General features: G+C 55.0%; 1 protein-coding gene and 1 long non-coding RNA gene across 34 annotated transcripts in view; both read right to left on the bottom strand.

The window, feature by feature from the left end:
- The window catches only part of SEPTIN9 (septin 9), a 215606-nt gene that overhangs the window by 50815 nt on the left and 149402 nt on the right, over positions 1-15389 (bottom strand). The window contains exon 1 of one of the 33 annotated variants that reach the window (XM_077973033.1): positions 11908-12068. The exons of the other annotated variants lie outside the window; for them this stretch is intronic. The gene's annotated coding sequence lies outside the window, so the exon portion shown is untranslated. Of the gene's footprint in view, positions 1-11907; positions 12069-15389 lie in introns of those variants that run through there. 33 annotated transcript variants of the gene reach the window in all.
- On the bottom strand, positions 2342-3832 carry LOC100427734 (uncharacterized). The gene has a single exon (XR_013407358.1). It is a non-coding gene; the product is annotated as an uncharacterized LOC100427734 (long non-coding RNA).

Below are 15389 nucleotides of genomic sequence, written 5' to 3'. Positions count from 1 at the left end.
AAAAATGACAGATATTTGACATTCTTTTCTATCCCCCTTGCTAGGACACGGCACCTCTCCATTTGGAGTTGCCACATTTCAGGTGTTCAATGGCCCCGTGCAGCCAGCGGCTATCATGTTGGACAGTGCAGCTCGGATCATCTCTTTTTTTTTTTTTTTTTTTTTGGTGGTGGGGCGGGTACAGAGTCTTGCTCTGTTGCCCAGGCTGGAAAGCAATGGTGCGTTCTGGGCTCACTGCAACCTCCGTCTCCCGAGTTCAAGCAATTCTCCGGCCTCAGCCTAAGTAGCTGGGACAACAGGCGCACACCACCATGTCCGGCTGCTTTTTGTATTTTTAGTAGAAATGGGATTTCACCATGTTGGCCAGGCTGGTCTCAAACTGCTGACTTCAACTGATCTGCCTGCCTTGGCCTCCTGAAGTGCTGGGATTACAGGCGTGAGTCACCACACCCATCCTCAGATAGTCTCAATTTGATCCTAGGATAATACCAGGTCATCAGAGAGCTGTTGATTTGGACCATATTATGATTTGAGCCTCCCAGATCATTCTCAGCACCATGTCTACAAGCCACATTTAGAGGACGATAGGACACAGCTTGGTGAAACACACAGCAGCATCTTCCGTAAGACACTGGTGAGGCCATAGATCCCGCCATCAGTGTCACCCGCCTGGGAACATTTCGCTGTCAGAAAATGCAGAGCTTCTCCTAAGAAATGAATGTGGTTGGGTGTGTTGGCTCACACCTGTAATCCCAGCACTTTGGGAGGTCGAGGCAGGTGGATTGCCGGAGGTCAGGAGTTCAAGACCAGCCTGACCAAAATGGTGAAACCCCATCTCTACTAAAAATACAAAAATTAGCCAGGCGTGGTGGTGCGCGCCTGTAGTCCCAGCCACTCAGGAGGTTGAGGCAGGAGAATCACTTGAACCCGGGAGGAGGAGGTTGCGGTGAGATGAAATTGCGCCACTGCACTCCAGTCTGGGCAAAAGAGCGAGACTTCATCTCAAAAAACAAACAAAAAAGAAATGAAAGTTCTAGGCACACGCTAAGTATCTCTTAGACGATTCCAAAGATATAAATTACTGCGACTGCCGACTCTTCCCCTTCCCTGGATGTGCCTGTCCTGCTTCCCTAGCTCATAGGTGCTCAGGCTGGGACATACCCGACTCAAAGACAGCCCGCCACAGGCCGTGGGGCCTGGCTGGCTCAAAAGGGAGAGTGAGGCCATTGGAATTTTCCCAGGAGTGAGTCTGAAGCTTGGAGTGTTTTTTGGTGGAGGGTTCTGAAGCTAGGAGGCAATGCAGACATGGGGGCTGAGACACTATTTGGAGCCATTTGCAAAGAGGCATAAGAGGCAGTGACCCCAAGGAAGGAGCAAGGGGAGGAGAGGGCAGCACATCCACACCCCTTCAACTCCTGCCCTTCCGGAGGCCTAGGCATTCCACACGCCGGCCTGCCCGCATGGACATCCTTCCAATAAGCAACTCATCGTGCTCATGTTTATTTATTTTAAAGTCACACAGAATTGCACTTATTAAAAATGAATGTATAGAGACATAAAGCATTCTGGTGGCTGCCAAGGGCTGGAGAGGGCAGATGGGGGGTGAGTCCTTCATAGATACGCGGTTTTCTTTTGGGGTGATGAAAAAGTTCTGGCACTAGATAGTGGTGATGGTTGCACAACACTGTGTATGTACTCGGTGTTACTAATGGCACATTTTATGTTCTGTGTATTTTAGCACAATAAAAAAATATACATTTAAACCAACAGAATTCAACATGTCCTTTTTTTCCCCTTGAACAAATTTGTTTTCTTGCTTTATATCTTAAAATCAAAAGGGCCCTGAGATATACCACAAGCCCCCAGGGTAGGCTGAATAACTCTCCCTCCCCAAACTGTGTTACCTTATGTGGCAACAGGGACTCTGTAGATGTAACTGAAGATGTTGAGATGAAAAGATTACCCAGGCGGACCCCAAATCACAAGCGTCCTTTAAGAGGGACGCAGGCCAGGTGCAATGGCTCATGGCTGCAATCCCAGCACTTTGGGAGGCTGAGACAGGCAGATCACCTGAGGTCAGGAGTTCGAGACCAGCCTGGCCAACATGGCAAAACCCTGTCTCTACTAAAAATACAAAAATTAGCCAGGTGTAGTGGCACACGCCTGTAATCCCAGCTACTTGGGAAGCTGAGGCAGGAGAATCGCTTGAACCCGGGATGTGGAGGCTGCAGTGAGCCAAGATCGTGCCACCGCACTCCAGCCTGGGTGACAGAGTGAGACTCCATCTGAAAAAAAAAAAAAAAGAGGGAGGCAGAGGGAGATCTCACTGCAGAGAAGGAGGAGGCTGTATAAGGATGGAGGCAGAGGCTGGAGGGATGCAGCCGCAAGCCAAGGAACTCCAGCAGCGCCTCCCGCCCAAAGCTGGAAGAGGCAGGAATGAATTCTGCCAGCACCTTGACTTTAGTCTGGTGAGACTGATCTCCGGCTTCTGACCCTTAACACTGTAAAGGAAGAAGTGTCTGTTGCTTTAAGCCACTGAGTTTGTGCGAAGCAGTTACAGTGGCAACAGGAAGCGAATGTAGCCCTCAGTCCATTCCTCCGCCCACAGCAACACAGGCGTTTCCTCGTGCAGATGAAGAAACACACACTGAGAGCTGAGCTGAACTCTGCCAGGCAGCCAGTGAGTGGGACAGGACCCCTTCCCGCCCCCACTCGGGGGTCTGTGTTGAATTTTCGAAGGCTGCTGCTCTTCAGATAGTGAGCTTCCCACATCCACAGAGACTCATCTCAAAGCTGACAAAGTGCCCCCTTCGAGGGGCATCAGAAAGAAGGCCCCAAGGTGTCCTTGCCACATGTCCACCTGTCTGTGGGCAATGCCCACAGTCCTTCCTGGTGACCCACCCAACAGAAGGGTCACGGGGGAGGGAGCAGCACTGGCCAGCCTATCCCGCAGCAAGGTCCCACTCTGGAAGCCACAGGGGACAGTTGGGACTCCCACCTCCAACTGAGCCAACTGGGAGAAGAGCCCAGCACAGTCTTGGAGGCTGACACCTGCCAGGAAGTGTAGTGACACCCACGTGCTGCTGAAGCACGCAGCAACACAGCAGCAACGAGGAGGGGATGTGGTTTCTCAGCTTCCTCCCCACCCCCCAGCACACACATGTGCATACAGATACACACACACACGTGCATGCACACATGCACCAGCCCCCAGTTCCCAGGTCCTGTACTCTGCCCCTGCCAAGCTCCTCGGCTACCGCCAAGCCAGGTTGTGAGCACAGAGCTCAGCCTTCCTGCCAACTCTTTTCCAATCCATCCTGGGCAACACCCCAGTGGGATGCAGCAGATGCTTCCCATCAAATGCCAAGAACAATATCCCTCCCTCTCTGTGGGCCGGTGGCCGCGTTTCTTCATGGGGGTGCAGGGGGGCGGGCTGGGGAGCAGGAGGGTTGTTCTGATGGCTGGTATGCACCTGCAGCCGTGACGCCCCAAGGCAGCCCACATTCCTACCCATAGACCGACCTCCAAAAGGGGCTGGGAGCACCCACAGCCCCTGCCGCCCTTGGGTGGACAGACTGGGGGAACCCTGAGTAGCCCGAGTGAAGGCCGTGGTGGGACAGAGGGGCCTCTGCACAGTTTCTCTGTGAGGCAGCACAGCTGCTGGGCTGTTTTGGCACATTCGGGGGCCATGTTCCTTCTTCTGGTTTCTCCTCACTTGGCCTGGGAGAACGTTCAGGATGTTCCAATCTCAAAAACAAGCAAACCCTCTTCCTTTGACCTACCTAACTCCTCAAAACTGTGAACTTTCTCCCGGTCTGAAGAGCCCAACCTCTCAAAGTGGGTCTACACTGCAGCTTCTAGCTTCCTACTGCCCACTCACTTCTTCACCCGCGCCATCTGGTGTCCGCCCATCTCACTATTAACGGAGTTCTTGAAAAAATCCTCATGGCCAGTATCCAGCCCCGCCCCATCTGACCTCCAGGGCAGTGCCTGACACGCAGGAGCCGGTTCTTCTCCCCTCCGTATTCCCTAGTCCTGGGGGCTGGATGGCTCCCAGAGGTCCCCTCGCCCCCCGACTTAGTCTCCTGGGGTGACCACACCTCCGTTCCAGCTTCCCAGCTCAGCTGCCTCTCCACATCTTGCCTCAGGTCTACCCCTTGGAACACTGCCCGTTTCCGAAGACTCAAGCTCCCACTCCCCGCACCCCCCTCCCCGACCCCCGGACCCCCCCTCCCCGACCCCCAGCCCCCCCCTCCCCGACCCCCGGCTCCCCCCTCCCCGACCCCCGGCCCTCTCACCAAAGTCCTACTGGCTGTTTCTTCCCGGGGTCTCAAATCAGTCCCTTCCTGCCCAGACCCACAAGGTTAGTTTCCACCCTATGACTGCTCCCCTGGACCACTGGGATCGTCCCTCACCAATGCCCACCTCCCATCTCGCTACCTCCCACCAAGGCAGGGCTCTGCTGGATGACCCCTCCCACTTCATCACTCCTTTTCCCAAACAGCTTCCCAGGTTCCTCTGTTAGTCGAAATTCTTCCCTTGCATTCAAGGACCCCGGCAATCTGACCAACTCACTTTCAAGCCTGAATTCCCCCTCCTGTCTAAGGAGCCTACACTCTTCAGCCAGGCCGTACTGTCTCGCAAAACCCACCTAAAACCCGCCCGGTAAACGTCACCACCTCCAGGAAGCCCTCCTGACATCCTCCATAATATGTGACCCCCACCCCCAGAGTCAGACCCTGACTTGGAGACCCTGACTCTAATTCACCTTTGCCTCTTTTGAGTCTCCTGTGCGGCAGGCCTCAGTCTATGTTTGTGGGTCTCTGTAGCAGGAGGGCCCATTTCCTCCTTTCTAAGAAGTACTCGCCCTACCTCCTGTCAAGCTGCAACTTCCACTAGCAGGTACCTACAACATGCCTTTTTACTTTTTTTCTTTTCTTTTTGAGATGGAATCTGGCTCTGTTGCCCAGGCTGGAGTGAAGTGGCGCAATCTAGGCTCACTGCAACCTCCACCTCCCAGGTTTTAAGTGATTCTCCTGCCTCAGCCTCCCCCGTAGTTGAGATTACAAGCATGCGCCATCATGCCCAGTTAATTTTTTTTTGTATTTTTAGCAGAGACAGGGTTTCACCATGTTGGCCAGGCTGGTCTCAAACTCCTGGCTTGAAGCGATCCGCTGACCTCGGCCTCTCAAAGTGCTGGGATTACAGGCGTGAGTCACCACACCCGGCCCAATGTGCCTTTTTGTATCCTTCTTGAAAAGCTATCATTATACCAACAGTGTGTCTTATAAATTGATCATAACTTAAAATGTGACTTATTATTAAAAGTGTGACCTTACTTTTAAATAATAGCGTTGATTGTGGTCTGCAGCCAGCTGGTCCCGTTGATGACCACTTTGTAGATTAGATATGGCCCCAGGCACACATCCAATCCAACCACTCTGCCCCTCCAACCTCCTTTCCCCTTGAGCTCACATCAGGTGTGTCCTAGAGCTGCAAACTCATGGCTGATACAAAACCAGGATCCTCAACACCCAATACAAAGCAATCGGGCCCTGCACTGGTTCCAACAGCAACCATAAACCACGTCTGCCTCCTGCACCGGGCACATTGTGCCTGGCCCATAATATGTGCCTTTTCCCCTATTAAGATGGTATACGGGCCCAAATCTGCTCCCTGGGAGCAACGGACCCTTCCCTGGGAGATGTGAGTAGTTTCCACACCACACCTAAGCAGACATTGTCACAAGACTTCACATCTCGCATCTCAGCTCCTAAGGGCCTATTTATCTTTCCAAAAACTCATTTGTTTTGCCATAATATGTGTTTTTTTTTTTTTTTTTTTTTTTTTTTTGAGACAGAGTCTCACTCTGTTGCCCAGGCTGGAGTGCAGTGGTGCGATCTTGGCTCACTGCAACCTCTGCCTCACAGGTTCAAGTGATTCTCCTGCCTCAGCCTCCCAAGTAGCTGGGATTACAGGTGTGCGCCACCACGCCTGGGTAATTTTTGTATTTTTAGTAGAGACAGGGTTTCACCATGTTGGCCAGGCTGGTCTGGAACTCCTGACCTCAGGTGATCCGACCACCTCGGCCTCCCAAAGTGCTGGGATTACAGGTGTGAGCCATCACGCCTGGCCCATAATACGTGCTTTTGCCCCTTCCTTTTCCCCTATTAAGATGGTATACATGCCCAAAGTTAAAAAGAAAAAAAAACAAAATCGGGCCACTGCACTCCAGCCTGGGCGACAGAGCGAGACTCTGTCTCAAAAAAAAAAAAAAAAAACTAGTTGGCTGGGCACAGTGGCTTACGCCTGTAATCCCAGCACTTTGGGAGGCCGAGGTGGGCAGATCACGAGGTCAGGAGTTCGAGACCAACCTGGCCAATATAGTGAAACCCGTCTCTACTAAAAATACAAAAAATTAGCCAGGCGTGGTGGCAGGCACCTGTAGTCCCAGCTACTCGGGAGGCTGAGGCAGGGGAATCGCTTGAACCCGGGAGGCGGAGGTTGCAGTGAGCCAAGACCACGCCACTGCACTCCAGCCCAGGCAACAGCGTGAGACTCCGGCTCAAAAAAAACACTAGTCAAGTGCACTAGTGGGAAGAGGGGAAAGAGTGGAACAAAGAATCTAATCTGTAACTGAACAATCAGCAGAGATAACTCACCACCTTCGGACCAGCCACGGCCCCACCTTCTACGTGCTCTTTTGAGTCACATTTTTCAGTGAACTCCCATACCTAGGTGATTAAATCTGTCTTTTCTATCGTTAATTTATCTTCAGTGAGTTTAATTCGCAGGCCCCCAAACACTGAACCTAAGAGGGCAGAGGAAATGCATTTCTTCCCACCTACAAAAATACTCCCCCTCTTCACCGCAGTGTCGCCTTTCCCACCCACAGCCAGCAATTTGGACCCCGTTTCTCAAAGTCTATGAAAGCAGGACAGCCTGCCTGCAGGATGTTCCCATCACAAAAGGAGGGTCAGGTCTTGTGGGAGGAAAGAAACGGGAGTGGCAAATGTTCACATCTTGGGCTAGACAGAGGCACCAGGTGTTCACCGCCCTGGGTAGTAAACATTTTTAAAAACAGAAAGAAAAATCTTCAGCTTCGCTGGGGCATAAAGAGTCATGACCTTTTCTGCGGCTAAATGGCTGGGTGGCTGGGGAGACAAGTGGTAGCCATCCTGAACCTCAGTTTAGTTGCCTGTAAATGGAGGGCAATGAAACCACCTGCTGTTTGGGTGCTTGAGAGGCTGTTGCTCAAACTTCCTGCCCTCCCTTATTGGGTTTTGGGGAAGATCGTATGAGCTAGCAACATAAAAGCACTTTGAAAACCACACGAAGTGTCTAAGCATGGGGGTGCTGGCTGACTCCAGGCCTGTTTTCACCACCTGGCAGAAAATCCCCCAGACGGCCTTGTTTTTTCCTCAGGGGCAGGGGCCTCACCGTCAGACCTGATGGCGTTGGTGGCTGCTCAGGCTATCCGGCAAGAGACTGCTGTCAGCCCCAGACCCACTCCAAGTCCAGGAGGGAAGCAGGCCGGGGTCGGGGGGTCTGAAGCCCTTCATGTTTTTGGCGGAGACACTGGGGCAGGCGAAAGCATCGCTCATGGCAAACTAAGAAGCTTGTCTGAATTGGGCCCAAACCAGCCTAGCCCAGAACGGAGCCCAGCTCCATTCTCTCCTCCCAGAACCAGAAGCTCAGGACACCAGAGGCTGAGAGGATGCTGGAATAGCACCTCCATCTGTTTGTTCAGAGACAGGGACCTGCGGGGCGCGGTGGCTCAAGCCTGTAATCCCAGCACTTTGGGAGGCCGAGACGGGCGGATCACGAGGTCAGGAGATTGAGACCATCCTGGCTAATACGGTGAAACCCCATCTCTATTAAAAAAAAAACTAGCCGGGCGAGGTGGCGGGTGCCTGTAGTCCCAGCTACTCAGGAGGCTGAGGCAGGAGAATGGCGTAAACCCGGGAGTCAGAGCTTGCAGTGAGCTGAGATCCGGCCACTGCATTCCAGCCTGGGCGACAGAGCGAGACTCCGTCTCAAAAAAAAAAAAAAAAGAGACAGGGACCCTAAGCCACCTTCTCCCCCAGCTCACTCCACAAACCCTTTGTGCCAAACTCTCCCCGTCCAGGAGTTACAGGCCCTATTTGGGAGCCATCCAGGGTCTCAAGGTCTCCACCACCCAGCTGTCCATCTCATCGGGCCAGGCCTGCAGACGTGGAGATCAGCAGGGTGGGGTTCAAATCTGGCTGCACCCTGATGAGCTGAGTGACTCTGGGCCCATTTCTTAACCTCTAGGGGGCAATGCTCTCATCTGCAAAAAGGGGAAAGGGCTCACCGAGGAGAGTGGCAAGTAAAGGAGATGGCACCTGTGCAGACGGCACCGTGCGGGCGCCCAGCGGACGATCACGCGTCGCCTTCCTGCCTCTTCTCCCTGCTTCTGCGGGAGCGTCGGCGGCAGGGAGCCAAGAGGAAGAGAGCAGCTGTCCGCTTGGGATGCGGGCTGCTCTGAGTTGGAAGTGAAAAAGGAATAAGCAGCAGCTGCTCACTGACGAGCTTCATGTATCTGTGCCTTAAAACCCTAAAGGTGCATCTGGAAGATTTCCCGGGCAAGTTCTCTTTTATAGGTATATGAAGGCCAGGTGCAGTGGCTCACTCCTATAATCCCAGCACTCTGGGAGGCGAAGACAGGTGGATCACCTGAAGTCGGGAGTTCGAGACCAGCCTGGCCAACTTGGTGAAACCCTGTCTCTACTCAAAATACAAAAATTCGCCGGGCGTGGTGGCGGGTGCCTATAATCTCAGCTACTTAGGATGCTGAGGCAGGAGAATCGCTTGAACCTGGGAGATGGAGGTTACAGTGAGCCAAGCTCGTGCTACTGCACTCCAGCCTAGGTGACAGAGCGAGGCTCCATCTCAAAAAAATAAAAACAGGCCGGGCGCGGTGGCTCAAGCCTGTAATCCCAGCATTTTGGGAGACCGAGACGGGCGGATCACGAGGTCAGGAGATCGAGACCATCCTGGCTAACACAGTGAAACCCCGTCTCTCCTAAAAAATACAAAAAAAAAAAATTAGCTGGGTGAGGTGGCGGGCACCTGTAGTCCCAGTTACTCGGGAGGCTGAGGCAAGAGAATGGCGTAAACCCAGGAGGCGGAGCTTGCAGAGAGCTGAGATCCGGCCACTGCACTCCAGCCCAGGCGAAAGAGCAAGACTCTGTCTCAAAAAAAAAAAATAAAAATAAAAATAATAAAAATAAAAATAAATTTTTAAAAAAGGTATATGAAAAAAGTGAAATGCCATGAGTGTTTTGTCACAATATGCCAGTTACAAACAGGAACTGGAGGACTTCCCAAGTCATCTCCTCCTTCATTCCTTCCCTCCCTGCATATGTACTAAGAGTCCCCCGGGTGCTGGCGGCATCAGGGACCTGGGGTGCCACACAGACCCTGCCTGCTCAGATCTTAAACCCAAGGAGGAGACATAAAAGTTAAAATAGGGTGGTAAGTGGAACAAATGGGGACCAGATGGGGCAATTTGGCAGCACTTGGCAAGGCCCTTATTAAGGAGTCCCCAAAGAGGCCCAGCTTCCAGGGGAAGGAGGCGCCCCAGGCAGCGGGCCTACAGAGGCGAAGGCCCGGAGTGGGGCTCTCAGGGAAGCTGTTCAGGATGCCGAGAGGAGGGGGGCAACTCACAAGCCTGGTGACGGGGACAGTCATAAAGTGCCGAGAGGAGGGGGGCAACTCACAAGCCTGGTGACGGGGACAGTCATAAAGTGCCATGAAGCACCATCCAGGCTGCCCACCAGCCTCCAGGACAGAAAGATCACAGCAGTTACAGGTGTGGGGATCTGCTCACCTGATCCCCACTCAGCTCAGAAAATGACTGTTTCAGGGTCACAGGCAAAAGCCCAAGTCCTGCAAGCTGCTGGCCACAGGGTGCGGCTGGGGAAAGGTGGGGACGCCCGCCAGCCAAGGTCTCTAGGAGCCCTGGGCTGCCGGAGACGCCTGCAGGACACCGGGAGGGCAGGCCAGACTAGAGGGACTTCTACCTCTTCTCTCAGGCCCCAGCCCTCAGGCCAGAGTGTCCTCAGGTCCCTGGGGCCCCCAGGGCTACAGGCAGACAGGGAGAGGCCTGTGCTGTGGCGGGTCACCTGGTTCCTGCAGGAAGTGGCCAGAGGCCCCAGCACTTGGGTATAGTAGCTACTCTTCCAGTCCCTGCCAATGATGCTGTTGCTCAGGGTCCACTCTCTCCAACTCTCCTCCCCAACCAGGGAGGAAAGCACTTTGGAACAGGAGCTGGGCTATCTGACTTGATATTCCAGCATGACTCTGCATGACCCTGGGCCAGTCACTTAACTTCCCTGGGCCTCCATTTCCTCACTTGCAAATCAGGCAGACAAACCCCCAAAGTCTCCCTCAGCTACAGAATTCTAAGTGTTAAAACAAAAAAAAATCCACAAAAAGGAAACATGTGTCCAGCCCACACCCTCGCCTTCATTTGTCAAAAGGGGAAATGGTTTTGCTATGGGGTTTTCTTCCCCAAAACAGACATGGGAGACCTTTCCTATGATTGCAGAGCTGGAGCAGTCCAGAGAGGAGCCCAGAATCTTCCAGAGTTTGAGATCCACAGGAGAATTTCTCCTAATTCTTCCGGGATAGGAGCACTGCTGCCTAACAGCATTCAATTCCCATCACTGCTGTAGCAAATGACCACACACTTGTGATGTCAAACAACACACATCTGTCCCACCCTCCACCTCACTAGGATCCAGGGAAGGTGTCCACAGGGCTGGGCACCCTCCCGAGGCTCAGGGAGACTGTGTTTTCCTGCATTTTCTCCCCGCCCACATTTGTGGCCTCCTTCCTCCTTCCAAGCCTCTCCCGCTGCACCACTCGGATGGTCTATTGCGCTTTTAAAAACTCTTGTGTTGACAGCGGGCCCGTATGGATTATCCAGGATCATCTTCCTATTTTAAGACCAGCTGATTAGCAACCTTACCTGGCCCCGCCATGTCACCTAACATAGTCCCAGGTGCTGGGGATTAGGAGGTGCATACCTCTGGAAGTCATTATCCTGCCAACCCCAAGATCCAGGTCCTGGAGGGAGATGAAGGGTAGGACTACAGGCCCAGGAGGCTGCCTGCGTGGGTTCGAATCCTGGCTCCACCACTAAGGAACTGGGGGAGCACATTATCTGTAAAATGTGGGGGAGCCAGCCTCTTGGCTGTCAGCGCAGAGTGAGGCAGTGTGTGCAGCGCCTGGAGCAGCGCCTGGCACAGGAGCAGCTCCGTGAGCATCTGTTCCCTCATCGCCAAATCTTATAAGAACTGACCTCAGCCCAACAGCTTCTGCAAACCTTCAGCTCCTTTTGGTCACAAGGCCAGGAGCACTCCCTGCCCCTCTGAAAGCCCCCAGCCCCTCTGAAAGCCCCGCCCCACACGATGCTGGGAGCAGATATGTCGTAGGCTGCTCACCCATGCACGGCCACCAGAGAGGCCAGGATGATGCCGCCTTCGATGGGTGCACAGTGCAGGGCAGGGCCAGGCACCAACAACCAGCCACAGTCACCAGTGCAAGCAAGGGGCCCCCACTGTCGCCTCTGGCCTGGGGCCAGGGAGAAGCTTCTGGAGGCACCTGACTTCCCTACAGGGAGTGGGGCCACAGGACAATGCACCCGAAAGGGGTTGGGGGGCAGCAGAAAGTCCTCCCCAGAAACTCCATCCTTGGCTCTTGACAGATGATTCTCCCAGAGGCCACTACTGGGGTTCACTTGGGTTTCTGCACATGGAGTTTGGCCAGCCCAGAAGGACGACAGGGCAGGCCAGGGCCACTGGCGATGGTGGCGGCAGGCCCCTCTGTGGTCTCCCCACCAGAAGCATCAGGAGGCCACAGTGGTCAACAAGCCCTCACCTGGTCCCTGATGGGCAGAGGTCTTGAGCAGCCTCCTGACCTCCCGAGGTCCTCCCACCTCACCGAGGGACCCCCGAGAGTATTGAGAGCCGTGCCCTGGCTCCTCCGTGAGAGCGCTGGTTACATAAAGGCAGCCACACACCCAGCAAGATGAATTCACAATCTCTGAGCCCAGGTCATTCTGGCTTCCCCACAGGGAGCTCCTGGGGGCGTGGGGTGGGGGTGTAGAAGGGAGGGGTCAGTGCTCCATCCCTGGGAACCAGGCCATGAGTCCTGGACTCAGGCCAAAGCACAGAGGCCTCACTTCTCTCCAGGCTTCTTGCTTTCCAACCACTTCTGCATGGGGCGTTCTCGTTTCCCTCGCAGGGCCCCCTGGGGTGGGGTGAGGAGGTGCTGAGTCACAGAATCACAGCAGCTGCCACACGGGGGTGTCAAGGCAGGGATGCGGATGCCAACCGAATGGGCACGGGGAAGCAGAGCAGGAGGTCTGCGCCCTGGGCCTCGCTGGCCTGTGTGACCCTAGGGAACTCACTTCATCTCTTTCGGCCTCTAGTTTCCTCCTCTGTAAACCGAGGGAGTGAGGTCAGGTGATGTGCACGATCGCGTGAATCTGTGTCCTGCATGTTCCACTCACCACCCCAAACAGTGCTTCTAAAACCCAGCTCCCCAATGCTTCGGCACCCTCCTGCCTCAGAAACACTTAGGCTTGTTCTTTATGCTGTGCCCCAAAAAGAGCCACCCTGGCCCTCTCCTGGGTGTCCTTACCAGGGCCAGGATGGTCAGCTCACCCTGCAGGAGCCCTCAAGGACTTTCAGTCACTCCCAGGATGGGGGTTGGCTGCCTGGAAGCGGCTTTTGCCCATCTCCGCTGCAGCCCCCACCAAGAGGCCAGTGCAGCAAAACAGGAGGTGTAGGTGGCAGGGGGCAGGGGCCGGGGCCAGGCCACTCCCTCCAGCAAGGCAGGAAGGGGGTGAGAAAAGCTGGACATGTGATCATTCCAGGCTGAGGTTCTGCGTGGAGGACGGGGCCCATGGCAAAGGAAGCAGGCCTAGGCGCTCTAGCAGTGGGAGGATGGGAAGGAGCTCTTGCTGGACACCCCCACCCCCCTGGCTCCTGCCCCACCCCCGTCCCATCTGCGGGAAGAAAGTGAGGCTCTTTGCTTTGCCAAATCCCAGTAATGAATCTCACATTCACTCCATTCTCTGCTTATTGGAAATCCTCTCTCCACCTTCTGGATCTGCCCTGAACAGCTGGGCTGCAGAAGTCGGTGGAATGAAACATGCAGGGTGGCTCAGAGGCGCCTGTGCAGAAGAGCGCTGTGTCCCCGCCCACCCCTTCCTCTGAAGATAAGGCCTCTCTGTTCCTGCCCTTTCCCTGGGAAAGCTGGAGAGGGGGCCGAGGAAACGGGATCCACCATTAACTCTTTCATGCACATCGGCTTCCAGCAAGCATCCTCACACTCCCGAACCAGGCCTGCAGGGTGGAAAGGCAGCCACCGAGCTGAACTCAACTCCCGCCCAGCCGTGGAACCCAGTGTGGACAGCAAAGCACCCATGTATAACATGCACACGGGGCTGAGGCCAAGAGAACATGCACTCAGTTCTCCCTCGGTCCTCCGGCAACGCCTCCACGCTCTAGCCCTGCGTCAAGCCCTAAACAGTGTAAGATTCTTCCAGGTGGAAGAACGGAAGCCCCTAAGAGGTCCGTGCTTTACGGATTACACAGAGGCAGGGCTCAGGAGCAAAGGCCTCCAGATCCCGCAGTGCGGTGCTGGCAAGCTTGTGCTGTACCCGGATGAAGGTGACACGCTGACCTCCCTAAGGTGGCTGCAGGACAGCCAGGAGGAGGTGAGATGCCAGCCAAAGGCAGCCACAGACGACAGCACGACAGATTACCAGGAACGCCACCTTCGTGCAAAAGTGTCCGCCTCCCCTAGCTGCTTCATTCTGTGTCAACATCCTTTGGGAGTGACACGTGTGAGACTGGGCTGTGCGGATGAGTGGCCACTGGCACCTCCAGACCACCCCAAGGAGGGGCCACTCTGCTGCCAATCAGGCGTAGGGCAGGCGGCACTGGGGCACGACGACCCGCCCGGCATAGTTGCTCCACTTCTCCCTGCCTGAGCACAGGCTGGCAGGTTCAGAGGACAGGAGGAAACAGAGCCACCACGTGGGGCGTGTTTAGGGGTGAGCCACCTCAAGAGGCCACAGAATCAGAGCATGGGAGACACAGCTCAGCTCTGCCACTAACCTGCCATGCGGAACTGGCCAAGTCACTGCACTTCTCTGGGCCTCAGGTTTTCCAATCAGAGGGCTGGCCCAAGAGGTAAATGACAGTGGTTAGGGATGGGGGCACGGGAGCCAGACTTTCCGAATTCAGACCCTCCCTCTGCCATACTCAGAGGGAGGCTTGGGCAGGTTACTTAACATCTCTGGGCCATGGGTTCCTCATCAGTGAAATGGGAATAACAACAGAATCAATTTCAGAGTTGGTGGGAGGATTAAAGGGGATATTTACTCCAGGTAAGGATACTTACTCCTCACACAGTTGACGGGGCCCTGTCCAGCACTGGCAGCCTGATGCCGGCAGAGGAAGGGTGAGCGCCTCTGCTCCCCTGCAGCCCCTCCTTTCCGCTCTTCCCTCCAGCTATGGCAACAACAGCTGGAGTTCACTCGTAGTTCCAGTGACGGGTTACCCTCCTGAATTAAGGACTGAAGGCCCCAGGCCTGCCACCCAAGGTCCTGGTGCAAGAGGGGTGGGCCACCGGTCCTTGTCTTCATCACACCAGGCTTCCACGCCCTCCTCCAAACAGGCCTTTGCTTCATGTGCAAGAGCAAATGCCAACCCTCATGTCTGGGGCAGGGGTGCCCACAAATGCCTTAGATGTGAGCTTCGACGGGGATCATGGTGAAGGTCCTGCCAGGGCACCTGGAACTACAAGGGGACTGCCTGCAGCCCACAGAGGGTCCCCTGCAGGCCAGTGGGGCTCTGCCACCCTGCCTGCCACTCTGCTTAGCCACCTGGTGAGGAAAACAGGCTGCAGACTCAGAGCCAGTATGAGCTCACATGCTAGCAAGATAACACACCAAAGGATGGATGTGCAGGACGAGGGAGCCATGGAGACCCCACCGCAGCCTCAGCAACCCACCAGCAGACCCCGTGCGGGCACCAGGCAGGCCACCCTACCAACTCTCAGGATGCTTCTGCAGGCCCTGCAGGCAGACAGGGTGAACGGAGGCACAAGGAGGGTAAGTCTGACACGCGCTGGGGCCGGGCCTGGAGCCAGAGCCCCAGCCAGTCTTGCCACCATATCCTAACGCACTTTCCACAGACAGCAGGCCAGAGCAAGGCTGCCCAGACTGAAGGAGAAGGGGCCCTGCCTCTCCCACCACGGGCCTCCTGGAGACCCCAACGCAGATCGCCAGCCCACAAACACCAAACCCAGGGCCTCTGACAAGTGAGAAACGTGAAAAATGTACAGAA

This window comes from Macaca mulatta, chromosome 16 (assembly GCF_049350105.2).
Source record: "Macaca mulatta isolate MMU2019108-1 chromosome 16, T2T-MMU8v2.0, whole genome shotgun sequence".
Lineage (NCBI taxonomy): Eukaryota > Metazoa > Chordata > Mammalia > Primates > Cercopithecidae > Macaca > Macaca mulatta.
Note: the sequence above shows the minus strand (reverse complement) of the source record. Positions and strands in the feature narration are given on the sequence as shown.